At 40.8% G+C, this 26189-nt stretch overlaps 1 protein-coding gene across 7 annotated transcripts in view; it reads right to left on the minus strand.

Moving 5' to 3' along the window:
* DIAPH2 (diaphanous related formin 2) overlaps positions 1-26189 on the minus strand; it is a 322676-nt gene that overhangs the window by 129996 nt on the left and 166491 nt on the right. The gene's annotated exons all lie outside the window — the stretch shown is intronic.

A 26189-nucleotide genomic window follows, 5' to 3' on the forward strand; every position in this document is an offset into this window, starting at 1 on the left:
CATAAGACTCCATGCCAAAAAAGGAAATAACAGATAAATTAACCAGTAAGCTCATGGGAAACACTCTGATATTGGAACTGCATTTGGTCTTAGCCAAAAGGCTGAGAAATAATAATTCAGTGTTTGACACCCAAAAAAGGTTAACACAGTGTTTTTAATGAAGGCACACTGAAAGTTTGTGCATCTCTCACTTCGTAAATATCTGACCTTTTCTGGCCTTGCTGTAAAGCCTGGTTTACACAATTAGTAAATAACACAAATACATTTACTTTGTTTACCCATTTTAAATCTTAATGTGCAAAGGTAAAATATATTTGTGAACCCTGGTTTGTGCAAAGATCAATGGATTTCAACTAAGGAACAAAGCAACTTGGACATCTGGGTTATTCCTAATGTAGCATCTAAAAAGTGATTCACAAAACATCACCTGCAACAATATCCATTGGTTCCTGATTTCACTGTGGATGAGATCTATGAGTGTACACTTCACATGATTTGTTACAATATTGTTTTGCATGTTGAAATTGGCTCTCGCAAATAATTAAAAAACAGACTGCAGTGGAAGGCACCAATTATACGACTTTTTCTGTCAGATGTTTTTCTGAAATAAAATAATTCTTTACACATTATCATGAAGATTCTACAAGAGCAGTAAACTAAGCTTGGTGATAGAGAAATTGGCATTCATTTAATGATCACATTGTTGTTGTTGTTTAGTCGTTTAGTCATGTTCGACTCTACGTGACCCCATGGACCAGAGCACGCCAGGCACTCTTGTCTTCCACTGCCTCCCGCAGTTTGGTCAGACTCATGTTGGTAGCTTCGAGAACATGGTCGAACCATCTCATCCTCTGTTGTCCCCTTCTACTTGTGCTCTCAATCTTTCCCAACATCAGGGTCTTTTCCAGGGAGTCTTTTCTTCTCATGAGGTGGCCAAAATATTGGAGCCTCAGCTTCAGGATCTGTCCTTCCAGTGAGCACTCAGGGCTGATTACCTTTAGAATTGATAGGTTTGATCTTCTTGCAGTCCATGGGACTCTCAAGAGTCTCCTCCAGCACCATAATTCAAAAGCATCAATTCTTTGGTGATCAGTCTTCTTTATGGTCCAGCTCTCACTTCCATACATCACTACTGGGAAAACCATAGCTTTAACTATACGGACCTTTATTAGCAAGCTGATGTCTCTGCTTTTTAAGATGCTGTCTAGGTTTGTCATTGCTTTTCTCCCAAGAAGCAGGCGTCTTTTAATTTTGTGATCACATTGCATTGGTGTAAATCAGTCATGAAGGCAGAACGTGTTTCAATTTTTCTCTAAGAGGGCATAATCAAGAGTTTATTCATCTTACAATAAACATGAAGTTTGTTTGGAATGAGTTCAGTAACATCACACCAATATAATCAGACCCCAGTTTCCTCTTTCCTCCTGCCCCTCTCTCCACTCCATGGGAAGATGAACATAGAGAGTAACAGGGTGGTATGTTAAGTAGCATGTATTCTGGCACTTCTTTGCTTATGCTAAGCACCCATTTAGTTACCATTCTCAAAAATAGGTTCTGTTTAGCTCTACTTGTGTAGTATGGCAGTCTGGATTGCCACTGCTATTACTCCTAGAGATCCAAAGCAGCTCAAAAGATTGAAAAACTGCAACAATTTGGGAGATGAAACCACACAAAAAACTGCCAGCATAGAGAAATGGGGAGAAGGAGGGGGAGAGATGAATGAACATGCTGAAACACATGCACACAATTTTAAAATATTGAACACAAAAAGGGAGACAGCCCTTTCAAAAAGAAAAGAAAAGAGGAAGTCCTCCCATACAATATATATATATATATATATATATATATATATATATATATATATATATATCACTTTTTTCCGTTGAAGGAAAAGGGAGGAGGAAAACAACAGAAAGAGAAGATATGAGCTGATCTAAAAGCAGGCAGGATGTCAGATTATTCACAGGTGAGGAGAAGGCATCATGCCAGTTGAATCATGACAACAGGCCCTCTTTTATTTCTGCCAACAATGTGCACCACCATCTTTATTGCAAGACTCTTCTGATCAATTATTGTCAAATCCAAAAATCTCTAATAATAATAATAATAATAATAATAATAATAATAATAATAATACCCCACCCATCTGACTAGGTTACCCAAGCCACTCTGGGTGGCTTCCAATATACAAAAGCAGAACAGAACATCACACACTACGTTTCTCGATACAGGGCTGCCTTCAGATGCCTATGGAAGGTTGTATAATTACAGTGGTACCTCTGGATGCGAATGGGCTCCGTTCCAGAGCCCCGTTTCCATCATGAGCAGTCTGCATCCCAAGCGCCGCATCTGCACATGCTCGCCGTGTGATTTGGCGCTTCTGCGCATGACATCATTTGATGCGTCTGCACATGCGCGAACTGCCGAACCCGGAAGTAACCCGTTCCGGTACTTTCAGGTTCGGTGGGTTCATAATCTGTGACAAACGCAACATGCAGCGTTCATACGCAGTAACTTGTAAGTTTATTAAATTTGTGAGGTCCATGCCTTTACACAAAATACCATATAACATTATTAAAAAGATAACAATAAAATTATTAAAATAAGTTAAAATTCATGCCGCGCTGTCCCAGCAAAGGAGACAAAACCCAAAAAACCCCACCATACAGGAAAGAGGATACAACAACAGATTAGGAGAGCGATGGGAGGGCCCTCGCTACATCCTCCAGGAACCCTACCCTGGTATTCGTAGCCCTCGCCACAAAGACCGCTACCACGTTGTAAATCCGTGGGTCAGCGTCCACCAGCAGAAACTTTACTTGGTCCTCAGAGTTGACTATTGATTTGGGAATAGTTTGTAAGATCACCTCCCTGAAGGTCGAGTAGATGGGACAGTACAACAAGTAATGTGTGAGATCCTCTTTGGTTCTCATGTGACAAGGACATATACGATGCTCTACCGGGATTTTTGCAAATCTGCCTGACAGACAGGCCGTAGGGGTAGTTTGAAAACGGGCCATGGTGAAAGCTCTCCGAAGGGTGGGATCGGTGATGTTCGCCAAGTAATTGGCGCAGGTTTTGACTGTTTTCAGTCGGGGGCAGCGTTCGTAACACAAGGTACGACTGTATTTATTCCTTTGACATCTGATGGGAGGACGTTCCACAGGGCGGGCGCCACTACCAAGAAGGTTCTCTGCCTGGTTCCCTGTAACTTCACACCTCACAATGAGGGAACCACCAGAAGGCCCTCAGAGCTGGACCTCAGTGTCCGGGTTAAATGACTGGGATGGAGATGCTTCTTCAAATATAAAGGGCTGAAGGTGTTTACAATTTTATTCATGTTTACAAAAGCATAGAAATAGTTAAGGCTTCTGTGCCGTACCTTCTACATTTGAGAAAGGGGTCTAGACTCTCTCCTTGTTAAGTATGACAGCTTAACACAAATCAGACTGTACATCTGAAATGGGGAGCCTCTACATGTTGTTAGACTTTAACAGTCAACAGCCAGCAGCACTAGCCAGTATGACCAATAGCCAGGACTTCAGGAATGCTGGAAATTGAAGTCCAACAACATCTGAAACATCACAGGTCCCTTGTTCCTTATATACATCTAAATAATTACTGAAAATGTAAAAGAAAATATTTAAAACAGTTAATGTCCGCTGCCTCATCAAAATGTATAATTTAGTTAGAGTACAAAGATGTACTCCATCCACAATTCAGATAGTTCCTTTAAATATTTCAAAGAGCTTGGTTGAACCCCAGGGGAATTTGATGATGGGATCTACTTTCAGCTGTCATCCCAATCATGGTTGGGATTCTTTTTGCAGCTTAATCCTCTAAAGAAGAATCACAAGCTAAGAAGGGTTAATGTAATGGCTGAAGTGCAGTGGTACAGACATTTGGCACATAATGTAGACTGCATGTAATAGATTGCCAGATAAGTGGTGGATTGAAAGCAAATTCTGACAGCATAAAAACTCCATGATATCTGCTGACATACTCTAGCAAAAATGGTACGCCACAGAATGCTCACACTATCACTTCCCAGTGGGATTCTTTTCCTTTGGGACTAAAGTTATTTTACTATATACCGTATTTTTCCATGTATAAGACTAGGTTTTTTCCTAAAAAATAATGTTAAAAATTAGGCGGTGTCTTATACAAGGATAGTGCTGAGGGTGGACTGGTGATTGGTTGTTGCCGCAAAAATTGGGGGGGGGGGTCTTATACATGGGGGCGTCTTATAGACGAAAAATATGGTATATTATATAATTTTATAATTTATATTATAGAGAACAGTGCTCCCTCTCAGAAATTATCCAAACACACTCTTACTTTCAGTGTCCTTGCAACTTCATAATAATCGGCCTAGCATTTTTGTATTCAGCCCATTATTTCTGCAATGTAAAAAAGATTTGTCCTATTTGGATAAACATTTTTATCTTAGAGCAATGTGTAAGGCAGAAAAAGGGGTAATAAAAGATACCATGGTGTCTGGAGGAAATCTGTGCAATCTGTCTATTATCCATGTTCTCTTTCCCTTTCTTCATATAAGGTTGAACAAGATTTTGAATATTACAAGATGGACAAATTATGCATATTTAATGCCACCCACCTATAACAGGGAGCAAGATTGAAAAAGAAGTCAGAAGAGTTTAAACACGTACAGTTAAACAATGAATTACATCTCCAATATTTGAAGTTAAAAAGTAAGAACTGTATGAAAGACTCTAATTTAAGAGCCTGGTGACCTTTTGATACCAAGATATGAAAGAATAAAGATTGGATATGAAAGCATGGGTTTTGTTTCTTTTAGAAATAATTTTTTATCTCTGGAAAGTATAATATGGTAATTCACCATCATTCAAAGAAATAAAAAATACACTACAATTTAAGTACTTGTGATTTGCAGAGTTCATGCTATAAATGCTTTGGCCCTATCCTGGCAAAGAAACATTTTGTTTGATTCTTCCTTCAAGGATTTTCAGAATAACCTTGTATAAAATATATCTACACTGGAAAATATACATATTTCCAATACTGCAATACTGCAGATAATAAAGCCTTTGTGGGAAATATTCTATTATTTTTTCTTCTGAATATATACATCTTTGCATTCTTTATCCTCTACAATACTCAAGTAAAGGCTATAACTAACAGGCAGTGCTCATGATTTGCATTTATGAAACCACACAATTTCTATTTAATGAAAAGCTCTTCTCTATTAATATTGCCAAGATGGCTGCATTGAGTCATTGACAAAATTTGGGTGAGACAGAAACATTTCAAATAAGAAAACGATGACTACTGGTCTGTCTTTTTATAAGTAAGTTTCCTATGACTCTACTTCCTATGAGCATTCATATGAGTTTAAAATAAGAGACAGATAGATCAAGGTTTGCATTTATACAAACCAAAATTAAACAAGTTAAGAAAAACCTTTCTGGATCAGGTCAGAGGCCCATCCAGTTCAGCACCATGTTTTCATAGTGGCGTACAATATACCTATGGGAATCCTGCACACTGGACCCAAGGGCAACAGCCCTTGTATGATCACTTGTATGATTTCTAGCAACTAGTATTCGTACGCATATTATCTCTGATACTGAAAGCATCATACTACTGTATATTCTGGCATATAAGACTACTTTTTAATCCAGGAAAATCTTCTCAAAAGTCGGGGGTCGTCTTATACGCCCGAAAATACGGTACCAACATTTTTCGTTCACAAACGAGAAGCAAATATATGTGGTGCCCCTTATAAAAGGACCAGTCCTGCTGGCATCCTAAAATGCTGATTCTATATTTTGTAATATTTAGGAGACTCATAGAATAGTAGAGTTGGAAGTGACCCTAGTCTGATCCCTTGCAATGGTGGACTTTGAATTCTAATACTATTTATTTTATTTATTAAGGAAAAAATATAATTGTGCATATAATTCAAATGAATTACCGGTTAAAATACAAAGATTTAGATTCATTAAAGTGTCCAGGCAGCCCATAAAATTTAAATTTCAGTTAGTTTTCGTGGTGGCCACAAATAACTGTAATTTCTGATTATGAACAAATTAGAAGACAACCTGCAAATATATGACAGCAAAGAATTTATCAAACACAAAATATGGTAAGAATAATGAAACTCTGGTGTACTTTACCTGGACAGTAGATTAGTAAAAAGAATCTGCCACAATAAATAGAGAAAACTTCATCTGTAGAATATGGGTAGAAAATATAAATAAAATGCTTATTTTTGATACAGCATGCAACTTAATATTGTGTTCTGCTTTCACATTAATTAAACATGACTATTTGGATAACACTAAAAACATGTCACAAATTGCTTAGTAAAAATGATGATAATCTGGCACAAATGCCAAGCAATCTGGGAACAGGACCCAATGGTTTTTTTCAACCAGTGCCCTTGTCAATCAAACTCTAAACCTGAGGGCAATTTTCTCATCCTGATAGACTTGGGTCTCTCTCTTTTTCAATTTTTTTAATTATTATTTTTTAAAAAATATTATTTATTATATATACTTCACAAAATTTATATATTGCTTGATTGTAAAAAGCCTCAATGTGGTTTACATAAAGATAAAACAATAAAATCAAGAAAAAATGCAACCCTGCTTTAAAAGAAATAGGTTCTCAGTCAATAGTTTGGACTGCTACCACTTTGGGCCCAAGATTTGACAAGTGGAAAAATTATCTGAAACATCAAATCCCTATCAGCCCTCTATCCTATCAGTGACTGAATGCCAATAGGTTACGGCCAAACTCTTAATTTTAACATTTCTCTACTCATCCTATGCTCAGGTCTATGCTCTGATAACCTCTACGTTAGATTACAGCAACAGATTATATTTTGAGTTGCTTCCGAAGATGATATGGAAACTTCAGCTGGTGCAGAATTCAACAGCCAGGTTGCTCACTCAGGCAAAACAGTTGAGCATATAACACCAATCCTCACTTCACTGCACTGGCTGCCAATTAGCTTCCAGGCCTAATTCAAAGTGCTGGTTTTGACCTAAGAAGCCTTAAACAGCTCAGGACCACAATACAGTCATACCTTGGAAGTCGAACGGAATCCGTTCCGGTAGTCCATTCGACTTCCAAAATGTTCGAAAACCAAATTGTGGCTTCTGATTGGCTGTAGGAAGCTCCTGCAGCCAATCAGAAGCTGCGGAAGCACCGTCGGATGTTTGGGTTCCAAAAGAACGTTCACAAACCGGAACAATCATTTCCGGGTTTGCGGCGTTTGGGAGCCAAAACATCCGAGTTCCTAGGCGTTCGGGATCCAAGGTACGACTGTACCTCAAGGACTGTTTCTTCCCATATGAACCACCCTGAATCCTGCAATCATAATCGGAGGACCTTATTCAAGTACCTCCTTCACAAGGGATCCAGAGGGGTGGCAACATGAGAACAGGACTTTTTGGTGGTGGTTCTCCATTTGTGGAATGCTCTCCACAGGGAGGCTCACCTAGTTCCATCATTATATATCTTTAGAAGTCAGGCAAAAAATAATTCCTCTATAACCAGGCCTTTGGCTTGTAACTAAACTTTCTTCAGAGGACTGGTGGACCCTCCTGGGCACTTTCTTGTGAAAAAGGGCACTTAAACTGAAAAGGGAGGGGGGAAATGACTGGAAATTACTTCCCTCCCTGTTCCACTACCAGAAGCTGTACCATCAGCCGAGTGACCTTTAATTATAACAGTGGTGTGGTTATGGCTAAACTTCTTAACTTTAAGCAAGGGAATATTTATATATTTTTCCCATAATTTTTTTTAGCCTATTACAATAAGGTCTGTAGCATGCAATCATCTCCAGTATGTATGTATGTATGTATGTATGTATGTATGTATGTATAAATAAATAAATGCACAGCAACTTTCCTACATTATGTTCTAGTGAATATACATGTAAGATACAGGTTCATGGCACACAAGCAGAGTTGTCCTCACTCTGCCTAAACAAAGGTGATAAATTAGAACTTTTAAAGTTTTAAATTTTTAAACTTAATACAAACTTGTTGTTCAGTCGTTCAGTCGTGTCCGACTCTTCGTGAATACTAATAACAAAGCCTAAATCTCAATGATTCCTTTTGAATTAAGCCATGCCCAACATCCTGTGAACTAGGTGCCCTTTTCACCTTACTCAGCACCACCAGCTCTACAGCAGATGCACTGCAGCATATTTGCCCTGAGCACCATATTGGACAAATGTTTACCATCAAGACTCTAGCAGAGTAATTCCATTTTGCAGCACACAAGTGCTTCATATGGTCAGATTTCCATGGAAACCCTTGTGTATTCACGTAACCATAAACTCAAACAAATGAGCAAGATATAGTTTTAATAATATGATGTGAAGCAATGTCAGAAATAACCTAGGGCTTGCCGATCAGGAGGTCAGCGGTTCGAATCCCCACAATGGGGTGAGCTCTCGTTGCTCGGTCCCAGCTCCTGCAAACCTAGCAGTTTGAAAGCACGTCAAAATGCAAGTAGATAAATAGGTACCGCTCTGGCAGGAAGGTAAACAGCGTTTCCATGCACTGCTCTGGTTTGCCAGAAGCGGCTTAGTCATGCTGGCCAAATGACTCAGAAGCTGTACGTCGGCTACCTCGGCCAATAAAGTGAGATGAGCTCCGCAACCCCAGAGTTGTCCACAACTGGACCTAATGGTCAGGGGTCCCTTTACCTTTACTAAGACACAATCAGACTAAACTATTTTGTGTTAGATTAAGACACTCTTAAGTGAAGGAAGCTGTTGTTTTTCTCACCTCTCTACTCATATTACAATACCTTCAATAAATTAAAAGGGCATGCAAATAATTTGGACTATTAATTGTAATTTGAATGCAGCGACTTAACTCATCCTAGAAAGTGGTCAGAGTGGCATTCAGTTTACATAGGTAAAGGTTCAAATGACCCAATTTACTATGAAGGTGGCTTGATCTGGAGTTTTTTTAAAAAGTTGTCTGCTTCTACTATAGCTGTCTCAGTTGCTTATTAGAAATCAGAAGAACAAAATTAGTGTCAAAAATGCATAGAAAAAACACACTTTCAGTGTCTCAATCAACTGTCTCCTCCTACCTCTAAAGACTGTTTACTATGAGTTGAAAATACAAACTTAATTTTTCAAAACTTTCATTAGAGGTAAATAGTATCTAAAAGTAGCCATTAATTTTAATGAGAATAGCTTTGTTTTAATTTAATTGCAGAAAATGCTTTATCTGCACTTTAGGACAGAATGTAAAATGCAATAAAGTAATTAATTACGAAAACTAGAAAAATCTTAGAAAGAAGCTAGTCTTACTTTTAGAGTTTTTTTATTTAAACGTGCACTATATAAAAATGTTAAACATTATCCCACTTAGAACAGGGATAATAAAATGAAAACACTTAATCATTAATTAATTTTATACATTTTAACTTACAAAAATATTACAAGTATATCTGCAAAGTGGTCATAGCTGTATTTTAATTGGCAAAAGGCCTTAATTCTACTCATCATCTCAGTTTCTTAGGTAATGAAAGAGCAATCATCTGGAAATTTATGAGACTTCACAAAGTCCAAAAGGCTCTTTGTTGCCTTATTTGTTGTAACATGCTTGACAGCTTATTTTAAAGAGAAAAAAACCTATAACCTACCTTTCATTGTACATGTAAATGTTGTTGATTAAACAACATTGTATGCTGGTTTCAAGACTTACCGTATATACTTGCGCATAAGCCGACTTTTTCAGCCCATATTTTGGGCTGAAAAAGTCGCCCTCGGCTTATGCGCAAGTGAGGCGGGCGGTGGGGAAGGAAAAGCAGAGAGAAAGAGCTTCTCTCCGCTTACCTCTCCCTCCCCCCACCCCACCGGGAAATGTGCAGGACGGGGGCATCTTCTCCGATCCGTCCTGTGTGTTTGCAGCTGTCTGCGAGGTGGTTGGGAAGGAAAAGCGGAGAGAAAGAGTTTCTCTCCGCTTCCCTCCCCCCCACCCCACCAGGAAATGCGCAGGATGGAGATCTGAGACGCAGCGTCTACTCTGATCCCGCACGATCCCATCCCGTGCGTTTGCAGCTGTCTGCGAGGTCCTAGCGCCTCCAGACACAAGCTGGAAGGGTAAAGACGCCTCTGCCTCCACTCACCAGCAGAAAGGCACAGAATGGAGGATCGGAGAAGCACTGCACAATGCTTCCCCCTCTGTCAGTTGGGGGGGGGGGGAGAAGTGGAGAGAAGCTCTTTCCTGCAAAAGGCACAGGACAGGATCAGAGAAGCTGGGGGCACTGGCTTGCCAAGGGTTAAAAAGGATTGAGTGGGATTCCTAGAGAGGTCAGGAAATACCAAGCCCACCTACAAAAGGAGGAGGGGGCCTTTGTCTCTCACTTCTGCATGTGCTGCATCCCTGGCGCCTCCTGAATCCAGTGAGTCTCTGCTCATCTTGCAAAGGGTCCATTGGGGAGAAGAGGGGGGTCCCTGGGATGAAGGGGAGGGTGCAGGGAGGACCCCCAAGTCAAGGAACAGAGCCTCTTGCCCCCCTCCTCTCTGCAAAGCCCAGGAGGAGGCAAGGTCACAGGAGCTCTGCAACTCTTATCTTTCTTTGGATCCATTCACAGCTTGGCTGTTTGGGAAGGGAGGGTTCTTTGGGGAGGGAAGAAAAGGGTCTGAAAATAAACCCCCTCACAATCAGGAATCAGTCCCATTTATTGATAGAGGTTGTAGGGGGATGGAAATATTGGACATAAAATACACCAAAGAAATAAAAAGGAAAGCCTAACTGTTGGAAGAGGGGAGGGGGCAAATAAAAGAAAGCGCTTATTCCTGTGGTGCAGAGTCAAGCCTATGGAACTCCTCGCCCCTGTTTTTCTTTGAAATAAATATTCAAAAACATTTAATCTACTGATGTCTCAATTAATGTAATTTTATTTATTTTTATTTTTGAAATTTACCAGTAGTTGCTGCATTTCCCACCCTCGGCTTATGCTCAAGTCAATAAGTTTTCCCAGTTTTTTGTGGTCAAATTAGGTGCCTCGGCTTATATTTGCGTCGGCTTATACTCGCGTATATACGGTAACAGCCAAGGAGAGAAGTATCAAGTTCATAGATATTACCCGTTGCTAAGCCCCAAAACAACCTGACAAAGATCTATCAAACAACCTTCTTCAGAGAATGTCCTTTTCCTCATACAAGATACTTGTAGAAAAACATCAGCACAACTACCTTCTTAGCTTCCTGGATCAAACCAACCAACCCTGGTATTTGTGTCCTATTTGAATAGTTATAAAGGACAGAGACTCAGATAATTATGGAGTAACCATGCTGGGAGTATCACAGGGCTAGATGAATCAATTAACAACCATTTTTAAGTAATGAAAAATCTGCCCTGATTAACTGAGTACAGATTTTTTTTAAATAACAATAATTAATATATGTACTTATTAAAAGTATGTATATTAGCACAACATTTTAATTTTTTTAAAAGATATGTCTCTTAGGACAGCAAATACCTAATTTAGTCTGATGAATGTAAGATTTCCATGCAACCTTTTACATGTTAGAAATCCAACTTAGTTTACACATTATGCTATTAGTTGAAGTTACCAATACTTTCTAGAAGAACAAAGGATAAAATATAGAGTAAGAATACAATCATCCCTGGTTATTTTAGAAATCCACATCCTGAATGACTTTCAAAGATGTTTCAGCTGCCACTTCACACGTGTAATTTTGTATGGTATTTGTCATCATCTCACATTTAAGTATTCCTTCATTACATTTATGTGAACAGCATATTTGCTCTGGGGATTGCAAGGGCAAATTTTAGATATTTAGATATTTTATTATTCCCTGTCCATTTTTCAGCTCTCCCTAGGTTTCCTATTATTGCTCTATCCACCCTACTGTTTGCATTATCTGCAAATTTAATTAAAGTTCTCTCTAGCTTTTCCTGCAGATCTCATATAAAGGACTTAAATAAAGTTGGTTCCAACATAGATCCCAGAAGTACCCCCACTAAACATGTCAGGGTAATAATATATTGCTATTCATTACCTTTCTTTTAAGTTCCCCCAATTTCACTCTGTAATAAAAACAAATTAAAGACACCACTTATTTTGACCATCTACATTAACAAGTGCTACATGATAATATTACTGCTTTTATTCATAGTTAGCTAGGAAGTCATAGTGGCTATAGATTGAGACCACAAATCCAAATGCAACCCACCATCCATTTGACTGACAATGTACCTCTATTTGCAGTTAAAATAGGTTTAGTCTATGGCTGAGGAATTGCTGCTGCAGGACATGGCAAAAATGTGCAATGATATATGTTATATTAGAATCCACTCAGACCAAAATACATCAGGTATTCTCTTCTAGCAGTCTTACTCATTCTGACTCTCCCCAACATTCAATCTCTCTCTCCTGTTGTTCTTATGTTTCTATCACTCACTTTGTTACAAAGAGGATGCCTGGGTTCAAGGAAAACAAGATTAACAATAGATGTAAAAATCAAATAATAAAGTAGAGTATGTGTGTTTTGCTCTCTTAACCCTGTTTCCTGTATTATATTCCAAACTAGAAATTTTAAGAAGAGCCATAACTCAGTGGTAAAGCATCTGCTTTGCATGAATCAAGTCTCAGGTTCAACCCCTACATCTTCAGGTAATACAGGAGAAGAGTGTCTATATGAAACCCTGGAAAGCTGCTACCAATCAGTGTGGACAATACTCAGCTTAGCTAGACCAACAGAATCAGTATAAGGAACAGATTATAAACTAATTGATAAAACTACATATGTAATTAACAGTCATGCACATCTCATAATTTCAAAGCTGCATATCTGTTTGTAATCTTTGCAAATAATGCAACTATATCTACTCTCTTCTCCGTGATATCTTCCAAACTAAGATGCGTGAAAGGAAGCTCAAATAAGAAATTCATTCATGTTATGGAGACTATGTGTGAGCTTTTACAGAAGAGAGTGCAATAGCTGCTACTATATTCGAAGTGCTTTGAGGTAATTTATGCCAAATAGATTAAGTTTATGTGGGAAGACAACACCTGAGGAATGAGATGTCTAAAATTAGATCAAATTATTGCTCAAAGTCTGATCCGCCAAAGACTGGATGACATCGATCTACAGCGAAATTATATGCTGGGGGGAGGTGTTTGTTCGCCCCAGAACATCGGTATCACCTTAACTTACTGCGTTCCATCATACCTCTCCCCCCTTTCGACTGTTGTCCATAGACTGGCCTTCACCAAAGCAAGGTTCAATGTTTTTCCCTCCAACGTCCTGAGACATAGATTCTCAAAGGGCCAAGCCTCCACCATGTGCGAATGTGATAAGGAGACACTGGAGTCTCTCCAGCACATTATGTTCGCCTGCCCCTTGTTCAACGTGCCACGGGCAAATTTGCTGGGATCAATCATACAGAAACTAGAGGGCACCTCACCAGAATTCCACCTCGCCCAAATCTTGCAGGATAAGGATACTCATACGACCCTGAAAGTGGCAAGGTTCCTGGTCACTGTCCTTACCCAAAAGCGACGCCAAGGAGCACTACAAGCTAGCTAAGGCTTAGTATGCCATTCTATTTTATTGTATTTTATTTTATTGTTACTGTGGTGTTTTAGCGGCTGTTGTTCCCACTTGCACAAGTTGTTATCTATGTGTTTTTTACTTGTATGGGCCTATGGCCGTAAATAAAATTCTATTCTATTCTATGAGATGTGGAACAAGGATAGGCTGGATCAAGTAAAGCACAAGTTTAGCTGAGATGAGACAAATGACAATTTAGGCAGAAACACGATATCCTACAATCTAGTGGGGCTTTCTTCAAAGCAGTCTGTGGTACAGCATAGGGGTACCAATAGAAGTTGATATTTATTAGAACTTCTACTACAGGCAAGTATCGCTCCATAAGACACACTTTTTTCCTCCTAAAAAGTAAGGGGAAATGTCTGTGCGTCTTATGCAGCAAATGTGTGGTCCCTGGAGCCGAATCACCTGAGTGTGGCGCAAGCCATTGCCCAGCCCTTCCGCGTTGCCGGTAGCCTCCCCTTTCCCCTGAAGCCCCGGGAAGGTTTAGGAGAGGCAGGCAGGCTGTGCGCCGTTGCCCCATGCTCCTGGGCTGCTCTTGGTGGGTGAGGGGAGCCACGCCGCTCTGCCAGCAGCCTCCCCTTTCCCCTGAAGCCATGGGAAGGTTTGGGAGCGGTAAGCAGGCTGTGCGAATTTGCCTCGCGCTCTTGGGCTGCTCTCTTTGAGAGAGGCTTTGCCAACAGGTTCCCTTTTCCCCTGATGGCTCTGGGAATGTTGGCTGGAGGATGGCAAGAAGAGGCAGCTGCCGAGATAGGGGAGGAAAAGGACGGAGAGGAGGGGGACCGAGAAGTGGGGCAAAGGGAGAGGAGGTAGAGGGAAAAGGAAAGGCAGCAGCGAAGAGGAGAAATTGCAGACGTTGCCTGAGGAGTTTGGGCGAAAGGGATGGAGAGGAGGAGGCTGGAAAAGGAGCATGTGCTGCTTCGGGAGGGGGAGAAAAAAGTGGGGAGAAGGAAAGCATCCAAAGCCTCCGCAGGAGGAGAGTGATCCCTGCAGAGGCTTAGGATGGAAGCTGCGCCCCGCTAACCATATGGCTGGCGGGTGCGCAGCTTCCCTCCCAAGCCTCTGCGGTGATTGCTCTCCTCCCGAGGCTGTGATTCAGAATATTTTTTTCCTTGTTTTCCTGCTCTGAAAACAAGGTGCGTCTTATGGAGTGAAAAATACAGCACAAAGCAGCTCACTGGACCACACACTATGGTGGTCACAATCCAACTAAAACCCAGTTGGCATCCATCTGTCTCAAGAGATAATGGAGTGCACCTCTGGGGGTTAAACCACTGGAGAATCAAAGCTGTCTCCTGTGTGGTTTTTGCTGTGTTAGCAGCACCTAAGTGATTTCTCTGGGGCACAACCTGGTCAGTGTGTATGGAAGTCCTACGCTGCTCAGACAACATGTCCCCTCCTTGATCTCACTGATGTGGTCCAAAGGAAGGTAGAGTGATTTGCTTGGCACTAGGAGTTGCCAGAAAGAGGCATACAAGGCACCATCCAACTGTCCTAGGGACTCCACTCCATATTTTTGTAGGGTTTACTCCTTAGCCTTTTCTCCAGTTTATAGATTCATTTGTGTTAGAATATAAAAGAAGTTGCTGCCCATCTTTCAGTTGATCAAAACAGTTTCAAGAAATGTAATCAACTATACATTACTGCAGAGTATTTTTATGTGGTATGTGCACATACTATGTGTACACAAATACAGTGGTACCTTGGAAGTCGAACGGAATTTGTTCTGAAATCTGGTTGACTTCTAAAATGTTCAGAAGCCACTGAAGCCCCATCAGATGTTCGGATTCCAAAGAACGTTTGCAAACTGGAACACTCCCGAATTTGCGGCATTCGGGAGCCAAAACGTTTGACATGCAAGGCATTGAGGACTTTATTCATTCAGAAATTATCAGAAAAAATGTACCCACAATTACAATGCAACTAGAAATAGTTTTATAAAACTAAAGACTTTCTAGTCATTTAATAAAATGTAGGACAAGTAAGTAGAGAATTCCTATGACTCACTGAAAATGTACTTGATAAAAAGGCACAGCTCAGATGTGGGAGGATATGATATTCCCTCCTGCATGATATACTTAATCATAGCTGGCAAATCTTGTGTCTCTTAATTTAACTACACAATTATACTGTTTCCAGTTTCACCAGGGGACGAAGGCAAATAAACAAGGGGCAATAAGCTCTGGAAGAATCTAATGTCAGCTAAGATCTCTACACAATGTTGTTAAATCCTACCTAAATGTATGTTTAATTTCACTGTCTAGGAACTGTGAAGAATGCAACTACACTGAGTTTTGCTATTAGACTTCTACTCAGATTTTATCAGAAACCTGTTTTTTTCTCTATTAATTACACTCAGTTCCAAAAATGGTAATCAGTAATATTTTTGTTAAAAGTAGTGCCCCTCCTCTTGCTCCTACTTCCTCATACATGTATTGGCTATTAACCGTAAAAAATAAAATAAAATATTACCATAATTTCCATTGACCACCTTACTTATCTCAGCAACTGTTTGCTCACATGCAAATATTCACAGCAGGATGCTATGAAGGAAGAGCTATTTTAATTGTGCCTATGGTACACTGAGCATGCACAGTGATTTTTCTCTGCTTGCTTCCAATCAAATGTGGGACCCCTCATACTGCTATAATCATAAATTACTTTGGAAAGTCATATTGCTCTTAAAGCCAGTTTGCTACACATCACACAAGATTCCTAAGCAAGAAATGCAACAACACTCCCATTCAGACAATTATCTGCATCGCAGTCACAATATTTTGTACATCAACAACATTCTCTATCTCCCTCTGCAAGTCCCCCCACCCCAAGAAATCCAAATCCTTTGCAGGGGTCAACAGACTTACTTAACATTGTGGGCTGTGTTCCTATGGGGAAAATATCCTTATACCACTGTATGATACAACCCATAGGATTCTGTTGGTCCCTCACCTTCTGGAAATACTTTTTGGGTGGCAGAAGAGTACAGGGAATTTCAGGGGAAAGGGGAAATAGAGATTACTGCAAAAGCTGCCTTCTCTTCACACAGGAATTAAATACAAAATTCCTCAAGCTTAGCTAAACATAGCACTGCTTTAAAAGCTTCCCATGTTGCTGTCTTTCCCTTAGCCTTGTTTCCCCCACTAAGTTTCCCCCACTAAGAAACCACATTAAAATAACCATAGGAGAGTAAAATGTAACTTTTTGTTTACAGTGTCTCCCTTCTCAGCTTCATAATTATACCAGGAAAAAATACATAAAATTATACAGCCGTATAATACACTGAGCCAAATGCTGCCATATTAGTATTTGTCATATCACATTTTTATATATTTCCAGTCATAAGTAAATGTGCTAACGATTTACACTACAAGGAGAAAAGGTATTTTGCTGGTCTTATTCTCATCATCATTATGTGAAAAAAAGAAAAGAAATAAGCTTGGTTCAGATGGAATTCTGCACATGCCCTAAGGCTAAATATATAATTTGGCTTTGCTCTGAGCAAAGAGAATATAATTGTGAAGGACAAGGAAAGCCATTATTGTGTAAGTCTGTGAGAATCCCAGTAAATGCCTGCCATAATCAGGTGGTTGCATCTGGCCTCAGTTAATTCCAGAATCTAGTAGCACATCTAACTCAAACAACACTCAAATCAAGTCAAACACTCTCAAATCAGTCAGTAATCTCCCACTGGGAATAAATAGCCTACCACACCCTAATTAAATAAAGCATACTTCTACATTCTCGGTGAAATGAGAATGGCATAATTCTCCTTGTGCACAGCAGCATGTCCTAAACAGGATATTGTTTTTTGCTTTGTTTTTATATAGAGGCAAATATCCAACTAGGTTGTTTAGGAGCCAAAACACTTAATATATATATATATATATAATTTTAATGTACACTGTACTTATTTTAAGTGTGTTATTTTTGTAAGCTGCCCTGGGACTATTTGATGAAAGGAAGAATATGCTGGCAGGTAATAAATATATAATACAGCCCCCTCCCCTCTCCACCCCAGTCCAAGAACAGAAATAAGAAGGAATCCACTCATCCCTATAAAAAAACAGAATGGCAAGATTCCATGCTATATTTCAAGGGTTACATGTACTCCTTTGAATCAGGGTGCTGCATGTGTTCAAAGGGGGCAACAAAAGATTGAGCAACACATTTCAACAAGCAAGAATAGCTATAACAAATGTTTCTAGAGAATTATGCAATGGACCTGTGGTATTTTTCTTCCTGAATGATTCTACTACTTCTTTTTTTTATTATTCATCAGCTATAGTGGAGAGGAAAACACAAATCTACCTACCAAGGGGCATGCTGGAGAGTTTCCTAATCCTGACTGACTGGTAGAGAAAGTTTTACTCCCAGGAAGAGGACTCAGTGTATCAGATCAGCAGGGCATCATTAACACACTGACAAGGAATACTGACAGAATGTTAATGACATTAACACCCCATCAGCTATCAACACCTGGGATTTCCTCAAAGCTCATTATGGAGAAATAATTCACTTAAAGTATGTTAAGATGCCATTCCTGCACAGCACATTTCCCTTTGCAGTCAAGTCTAAACGAGATGAGGATTACACTGCTGCCTTATAACCAACATTAAAATCTGAACATATACACTACAGCCTTCCCAGAAGTGAGTGAAAGGGATAAAAAAGCCAAGATAGTCTTCTCTGCTAGTAAATAAGGAGAGGGCTTGATGGTTTTTCTGTAGATGTATTTCTTAACACTTAAAAGGGTTTGGGATGAATACTTCAGTGTCTGCTACAAGGAAATACATCAATCGTATATGATTTATAATGAGTTGGACCCAAATATTCCTGCCCCCATTTCACTGGAGGAAGATTCCTTCAAGTGGAGGAAACGAATCTTCACTTTAAAGTATATCAATCAATAAAGTCTACCTCAGAGAATTATTTAAGAATGTATCTGATTACTCAAGTTCTTGTACTTGGATCCAGACAACTATTTTAGACACCCTCAAATACCTCAGCATATCTAGTGGAATTCTTATTGCTATTTTACTTTTCTGCTAACAGTTTCATGATCATTAGATTAGGAGTTTTTTTGCAATTTGTTTGAAATTTGATGCTGGGTCCCAGTTATTGTAAATATGACCACCACTTTTAAGATTTTTGATTAATTGACAATAGAAGGGCTTATTAACACTACTTCACATTATAATGCTCTAGCACCCTGATCTTTGGGCACCTAAATATCACCCTCTATATCCTGTTCAGGGCTACAGGCTTCTTGGAACAGGAGCCTTGCAGTGTTTTTTGGGGCCTGAAGATGACATCATTTCAGTTATATTTCCCAACTTCACTCACTACATGCCTTTTGCTTCAGGGGGAGTACAATTCCTGGAAAAGAGAAGCACCCACCAAGAGTTATTCCATCTGATTCAGTTTTAGTTTGTTTGCTCTCAGCAAACACATTACCATCTCTGGGCACTGGTTCAGCACCATCACAGCTACACAGAGAGGTAGAGCTGGGTGTCATCAGTATACAACAGTAAGCCCCAGATTCCCCAATGACTGCACCCAAAACCTTATTTCAGATGTTTGACAACACTGGATGCCAACAGATCAAGAAAAATCAAGAGGGTTGCACTCCCTCCTTCCTCCATCTCTCTCTCAATAGCTGTCATTGACCTGAGTGACCAACACCACAACCACATTTGTGTCAGAATTGGTCCTGGAGCCAATTTGAAATAGATTTATCCAATCAGGTTTATCCAGGAATAGGCAAACTCGGTCCTCCAGATGTTTTGGGACTGCAACTCCCATCATCCCTAGCTAACAGGACCAGTGGTCAGGGATGATGAGAGTTGTAGTCCCAAAACATCTGGAGGGCCAAGTTTGCCTATGTCTGGGTTTATCTAATTATGTTTGGTGTCATAAGCCCCACTGAGATGTCTTGGTGGGACTGGTCAGAGGAGGAATATGATGACAGTATGGAACTTGATCATGGGGAGGGGCCCACCAATCTTGTAGGCGTTGATCTGAACTCTGGGGAGGGTCTGAGTACCTTGTTGGGGGGAAAGCCTTGCCTCACTGGGCATCTCAAGCATCAAGGAAGAGCTGCTCAAATTGGCCCCAGTTTCACCTCCTACCAGTGAAGCATTCCTCAACCCCACAGACATACCACAGAGTACATTCAATAGTGAACAGACAGTGTCAACCCCGCCTCTATCTCCAAGGATGTGACATCAGTTGTTCTGGTGTTAACAGACCCAGTCTACTCACTTGTTTGCTCAAACCCACTGAAATGAATGTGCCCACCCAGCTCTTCAAAAGGAGATCTCAAGGGGCATGTCAAGTGTTTGGGAAACACTTAGCTTACACCCAGGACCGGTGCTAGGGTTTCTGGCGCCCTAGGCAAGACCAATCTTCTGGCGCCCCACCCCCCACCCCCCTGCCAAAGCCTGCTTTAGCGGGAGGTCGGGGGTGGAGGAGAGGCAAGCAGCAGTTTCTCTGCTTTAGCAGAGAAGCTGCTGCTTGCCCGTCCCACCCCCGCCCCCCCTGCCAAAGCCCGCTTTAGCGGGAGGTCGGGGGCTGGTGGAGAGGCAAGAAACGGTTTCTCCGCTTTAGTGGAGAAGCCGCTGCTTGCCCGCCCCACCCCCCGCCAAAGCCTGCTTTAGCGGGAGCCGGAGGCCAGGGCGACGCAGCATCCTCCGGCAGGCGGCCAGGCGGCAGCTTGCGGGCTGCCGGGCAGCGGGCGCAGGCAGGTCAGCAGCGCCCCCCTCCATTTTGGCACTCTAGGCAGTTGCCTAGTTTGCCTAAATGGATGCACCGGCCCTGCTTACACCTAGCCATGAACTCTACAGCTAATCTACACACTTTGTAACTTGATATATGTTTGGGTATTCTGGAATAATACTTTTGGAAATAATCGTACTGAGAGTCTGAGTACTATGCCAACAAATGGGAGAAGTGCAGCTTTTCTACTTGCTTTCCCACTGTGGAGATAAGAGTATAGCACAAAGCCAGATATCTGTTGCCCTTTTCAATTATCTGAAATATCCTTAGAAATATAGTGGTAGTTCCAAATCTATGTTGCATTTCAATTGTTTTTGTTTCCCCATCAGATATTAATGTTCTTATCCAAAAGTATAATATCTCACAAACTAAAGGACTGAGGGGACAGTTAATTTAGTGCAAACTAAATGGTACAGTTTTATTTAACAGTGCTCGCTTCCTGTTGAAATGTGTAGCATTCATGTCTCAAGTTTTATTATTGGTAATTACAAAATTATGCAATTATCACAAAAAGATCTCTGACTCTCATAATGCAACTGGTAAGTTACAATGCAGCCTCTCTTTAAGTAATAGAATAATGCAGAGAAATGAGCTACAAGTCATATATAATTACTTTACTGGTGGATCACAGTTTGTACAGAAATATAAAAGCAACACATGGTTCCAACTAGTGAATTAATTTAATAATTATATTATTTATGTATTTAAAGATCAGTTATTAGGCTCTGTGAAATCCTAATATTAAGTTCTTTTAAAATATTTTGCTTTTTTCTTTAAGAGAAGCACAGAATAAAAAAGCCCTCACAATTTAATGTAATTCCTATCCCATGTGGACAAACAGTTACACTTTGGTGACAATAATGAAGAATAACCAGCCATCTGTAACTTACTGATATAGAATGCAGAGGACTTTCATTTTAAAATGCCTTAATTACCTGCAGAAAGAGAGAAACAATATAAGAAGTCAAAGCCAAGTTCACAAGGCTCTGAAATTGCTTTTCTTTTTCTAAATTATCAAAGCTAGTCTTCTCAGTGTTGAATGTTTCCAGGATGATTTTAGCAGAAGCCTTATTAAAGGAAGAGTTTGCTCAAGCAGAAAAGCAGGAAGAAATTGCCAAAATCCTGGTGGCAAACCTAATTGAGCTTCCATTCACAGAACAGAAGCATACCTGCACAGTCCATCCCAATAACAGTTTTATGGAGTTAAAGAGGAAAATTGTGAGGTGGTCCACATGTCAACAAAGAATCACTGATGTGAAACATGACATCCTAGTAACCATTTTCTTTTGCCTTCCGATCCCTAATCTAAAACAAAAATCAAGTAACACAGCGGTAGCTACTGGCTACGTTTCTGCATAACCCCTGCTAACAACAGATTCTAAAAGATTCTAATAAAACAGTTTCACAGAGATGCCTGAGGCCAAACTGTCACAGAGGTCAGAACCGGGGTTGGACCACCTATGAGGCGGACTGCAGCATCCACCTTGGGTGACGGAACCCCGCAGGGAAGCGCTGCTGCCAGGGTCACACAATTAAGGCGACTTCAAGCAAGATCTTATGAAACTCTCATGAGATCTTGCCAGAAGCTGCTGCCACTGTACAACACCAGTAAGCAAAGCTTTGTTGGGAGTTAGGGGCGCACCTAACACTTTCACCTCAGGCAGTAATACGATACAGGTTGTCCCTGGTTTGGGCTGTCCTATTGCATTTTGCAGGTGAGGGCTCATACATATGATTAAATGCTCCTACATAAACAAAACAAAAAAACAAAAAAAATGTTAAGAAAGCTCATTTTCTATGTGTGTGGATATTTTATTTTATCAGGAGAACCCCTATCGGCAGCACGAAGTGGTGGTGTCATCCAGACAAAGGTATAATTCCTCAGTGAGAATTAAACTTAAGAACACTTCTTTTCCCAATACCTCCAAGGTGCCCATGCAGGCTTCACATTGATAACTTCCTGAAATGAATCCCAGTATCACTGCATTTCAACAAATCCTGTATAAGAATATAGTAAGTAAAGGTAAAGGGACCCCTGACCATTAGGTCCAGTCGTGTCCGACTCTGGGGCTGCGGCGCTCATCTCATGTTACTCGCTGAGGGAGCCGGTGCACAGCTCCCGGGTCATGTAGCCAGCATGACTAAGCCGCTTCTGGTGAACCAGAGTAGCGCACGGAAATGCCGTTTACCTTTCCGCTGGAGCAGTACCTATTTATCTACATACACTTTGACATGCTTTAGAACTGCTAGGTGGGCAGGAGCTGGGACTGACCAACGAGAGATCACCCCATCGTGGCAATTCGAACCGCCGACCTTCTGATCAGCAAGCCCTAGGCTCTGTGGTTTAACCCACAGCGCCACCCGTGTTATACAGCACCTCAGATGTTACTGTTTCTGGATCATACATTGCCACAAGACAGCTCCCTGGTTTCAAAAGATATGTGAATCACAAAAATCAGTAAGGATGACTATTCATTCCATTCCATCAAGCAACAGCAAATGAGAAGTGGGGCAGATCCATTTTCTAAAACTGTTTCCATTCAAGTTGGTCATTACAGCAATCTTTAAGATCAAAGGCCTCTGTTTACTCTTCTGTCCTCGTCCTTTCTTCCCCATGTGTGCCCTTTAGATTATAAGTTTGAGAGCAGGGACTGTCTCATTTGCTGTTGATCTGATGCAAGCCAATCTGGGAGTCATTGTGGCTGAAGAGCAGGGCAAAAATGTGTTCAATAAAACAAAAACAAACAAAAACATTTTCGGGATTGATGTCAACAATATCCCGCACCTTCAGATCACCCTCTTCCTGCCCAGTTGAGAAAGCAAGGTATAGTGTGTAAACTACCACCTGCATGTGGCCTGTGACATGTTGGGGAAGCCCCATGATTATCATGGCATCCATGAAGTCTTGAGCCACCCCAGAGCCAGTCACCTCACCATGGATGTTGAAATCCCTCAGAAGTAGTAGTATGGGAGTCCCCAACACTGCCTCTCAGACCAGCTCTGTCAGCTTAAGTAGGGAGTCTGCTGGACAGTGAGGCGGGCAGTAAACCAGCAGAATCTCTAATCTGTCCCAATCACCGAACACTAGGAACACACACTCTAGATACCCCATGAACTGGACAGAGAGCCTTGAGAGACAGAATGTCTATACACTACCCCCTCTCCGACTCTCAGGTCAGCCCTGATGCTTCACTGAGTACCCAGGTGGGTACAGTTGAGCAAGACCAACTCCACCTTGCTCAGCCATCCAGGTCTTAGTGATACAGACCAGATTGGCTCCCTCATCCACAATCAGATCATGAATGAGGAGCTGACCTGGTATTCAACGACGGCAGCCATAGACCAGAGGGCCGACTGATATAACAACAGCATTTCCCCAGTTTGGAGGAGGGGCTGGCACATGGCACACTCACCAATCACCTGTGCTGTGTGTCCCTCACCTGGCCTGTCCCCCTGCTCTCCCCCACTCCCCTCTTCCCAGGCATATCCCACAAAAAACTCTAAATGTAACAGTCTCTTCCTCTGGCTCCAACACATTCTATATGCCTCCCTCCACCTCAGACTCCCCAACCTGTCTCATGAGCAGCACAAACTCCATAAATCGTTGGTCCCCTCTCCTGGGTTAATCCCCTGCCCCCTTCAGACACTTGTCAGACCTCTGCAAGTTGCTGTCAGCAGATGAAGGGTGGAGTCAATGTCTCCTTAAAAACAAGGCAGGGTTCCAGCATGCCTGAAGGAGGCAGTTATAAGACCTCTATTGAAAAAGCCCTCCCTGAATCCCACCTTACTGGGCAATTATCAGCCAGCTTCCAATATCCCATTTTCGGGCCAGGTACTGGAGTGTTTGGTAGCATCCCAGCTCCAGGAGTTTTTGGAGGAAGCAGATTATCTATATCCATTTCAATCTGGTTTCAGGACTGGAGACAGAGACAGCTTTGGTTGCCTTGGTGGCTGGTTTGCACCAGGAAGTGGACAGCAGGAGTGTGTCCCTGTTGGTTCTGTTGCACTTCTCGGAGGCTTTTAATACCAACTATCATGGTATCTTTCTGTGCTGCCTTGGTGGGACGGGACTTGGAGGCACTGTTTTACAGTGGCTCTATTCCTTCGTGGAGGGGTGAATCCAGAAGGTGGTGCTGGGGGAGTCCTCTTCAATAACTTGGTCATTGGCCAGCTGGGTCCCTTGGGGTTCTGTTATTTTCCCCATATTATTTTAACATTTACATAAACTTGGTGGAACAGTTTGTCCAGAAGGCCGGTGTGCTGTTTATGTTGTGATTGTATGTTTTTAATTATATTAATGTTTGTTTTTTAATTATTATTTTTTCTGTGTTATTGGCCATTCTTTATCGGTAAGCAACCTTCAGTCCCTGTCAGGGAAAAATATATAAGATAGATAGATAGATAGATAGATAGATAGATAGATAGATAGATAATAATGATGGTGATGATGATGCCACCAACTCCCTCCCCTAACTCCTGTGGAATGTACAGAAGGCTGGTGAGAACAGCAGGTATTTCTCTAATTTGCACTAGGGTTTTTGTCTGTGAGAAAAATCACACGCCCTGTTTTTCTAAATCTCTGTGTAAGCGTGATGTCAAGGTACAAAACTGTATTGCCAGGTGTCCTCCACGACTAAGTGCTATTTGCTCCTAACTATTTGGTGAACTGATTTGTGGAAGACTATGTACAGGCTAGAAGGTGGTGGTGCTGAAACCTTTGTTCTTTTCCTTGGAATATTTCCGCAGTATCCTTTGTAAAAAAAAAAAAAGGCACTAGCTAAAAAGCAGGCCTCTTTTTGTCCTTTTCCTTTTTTGGCAGGGAGATGTAGAAACCTCCAACAACTATATGTAGACAGTGCATCCCAGAGAAATTTCAGTCAAAAATGATGAATATTTCAGTGTATTTTGCCTCCTTTTTGTTTTAAAGATACACCCTAGGGGTAACACCACGTCTGGCCTAGACTACCAAAAATTCAACAATAATAAATGCAGCACATACAGATATATAAAGTTGTTTGCATTAAAAATCTTTCCCAAGTATTTCTTCAGTATATGAGGAATCCATAATGCAACAAAAGAGCCTTTTATTAATGGTAGTAAGCAGCAAACTAAACTATGCATTAAAATGTGACATCACACAAATATTGTTTCTATCTTGTCATTTTTTGTCAGTGTTATGGCATAATTAATGCTTACAGGCAACAATAAAACTAAGACAACTTTTTTTAAAAAATGCAATGACCTATACTTGGCATCTACCTTTCAGGCTAGAGGTATGGAGAAGTGCAATAAAGTAAAACTATTTTATTAGCTGTGTTTCCAAGTTTTCAATTGCCATTGGACATAGGTCAAATCATGATAGTATAAAAGTACCAACACATAAATAGTAAGAATTTCTTACCTCACTTCTTTCGTTTCAAAACTAGGAAGGTGGAGCAGAAGTCCCAATCAGGTGACTCTACCTTGGACCGGAACAAAGTAATCAAAGAAAGTTGTCACTTTCAGTGCTGTCAGCCACATTCTGCTGCTACATAGCTGTACTTCTTCCCAAGTGCATTATTGAAATATTGCATATTTGATCAGTAAGAGGAACATAAAATAAACCAAAAGCAAATCAGATCGATGACTGTGGACTCAGCTATACAGCTGCACATAAAACATTCTAAGTGTGTTGTTGTAAAGTGCAATATACAAATGTGTCACTAGATGGCGATGGTGAGCTATGGTGAATTCAATATATTTTTCAAAACTTTTTTAAAAAGCATTTCAGTGTTTTTTTAAATGTGTGTAGATTCCATCTGTGTCAAATGAACCA

This window comes from Lacerta agilis, chromosome Z, assembly GCF_009819535.1.
Source record: "Lacerta agilis isolate rLacAgi1 chromosome Z, rLacAgi1.pri, whole genome shotgun sequence".
NCBI lineage: Eukaryota > Metazoa > Chordata > Lepidosauria > Squamata > Lacertidae > Lacerta > Lacerta agilis.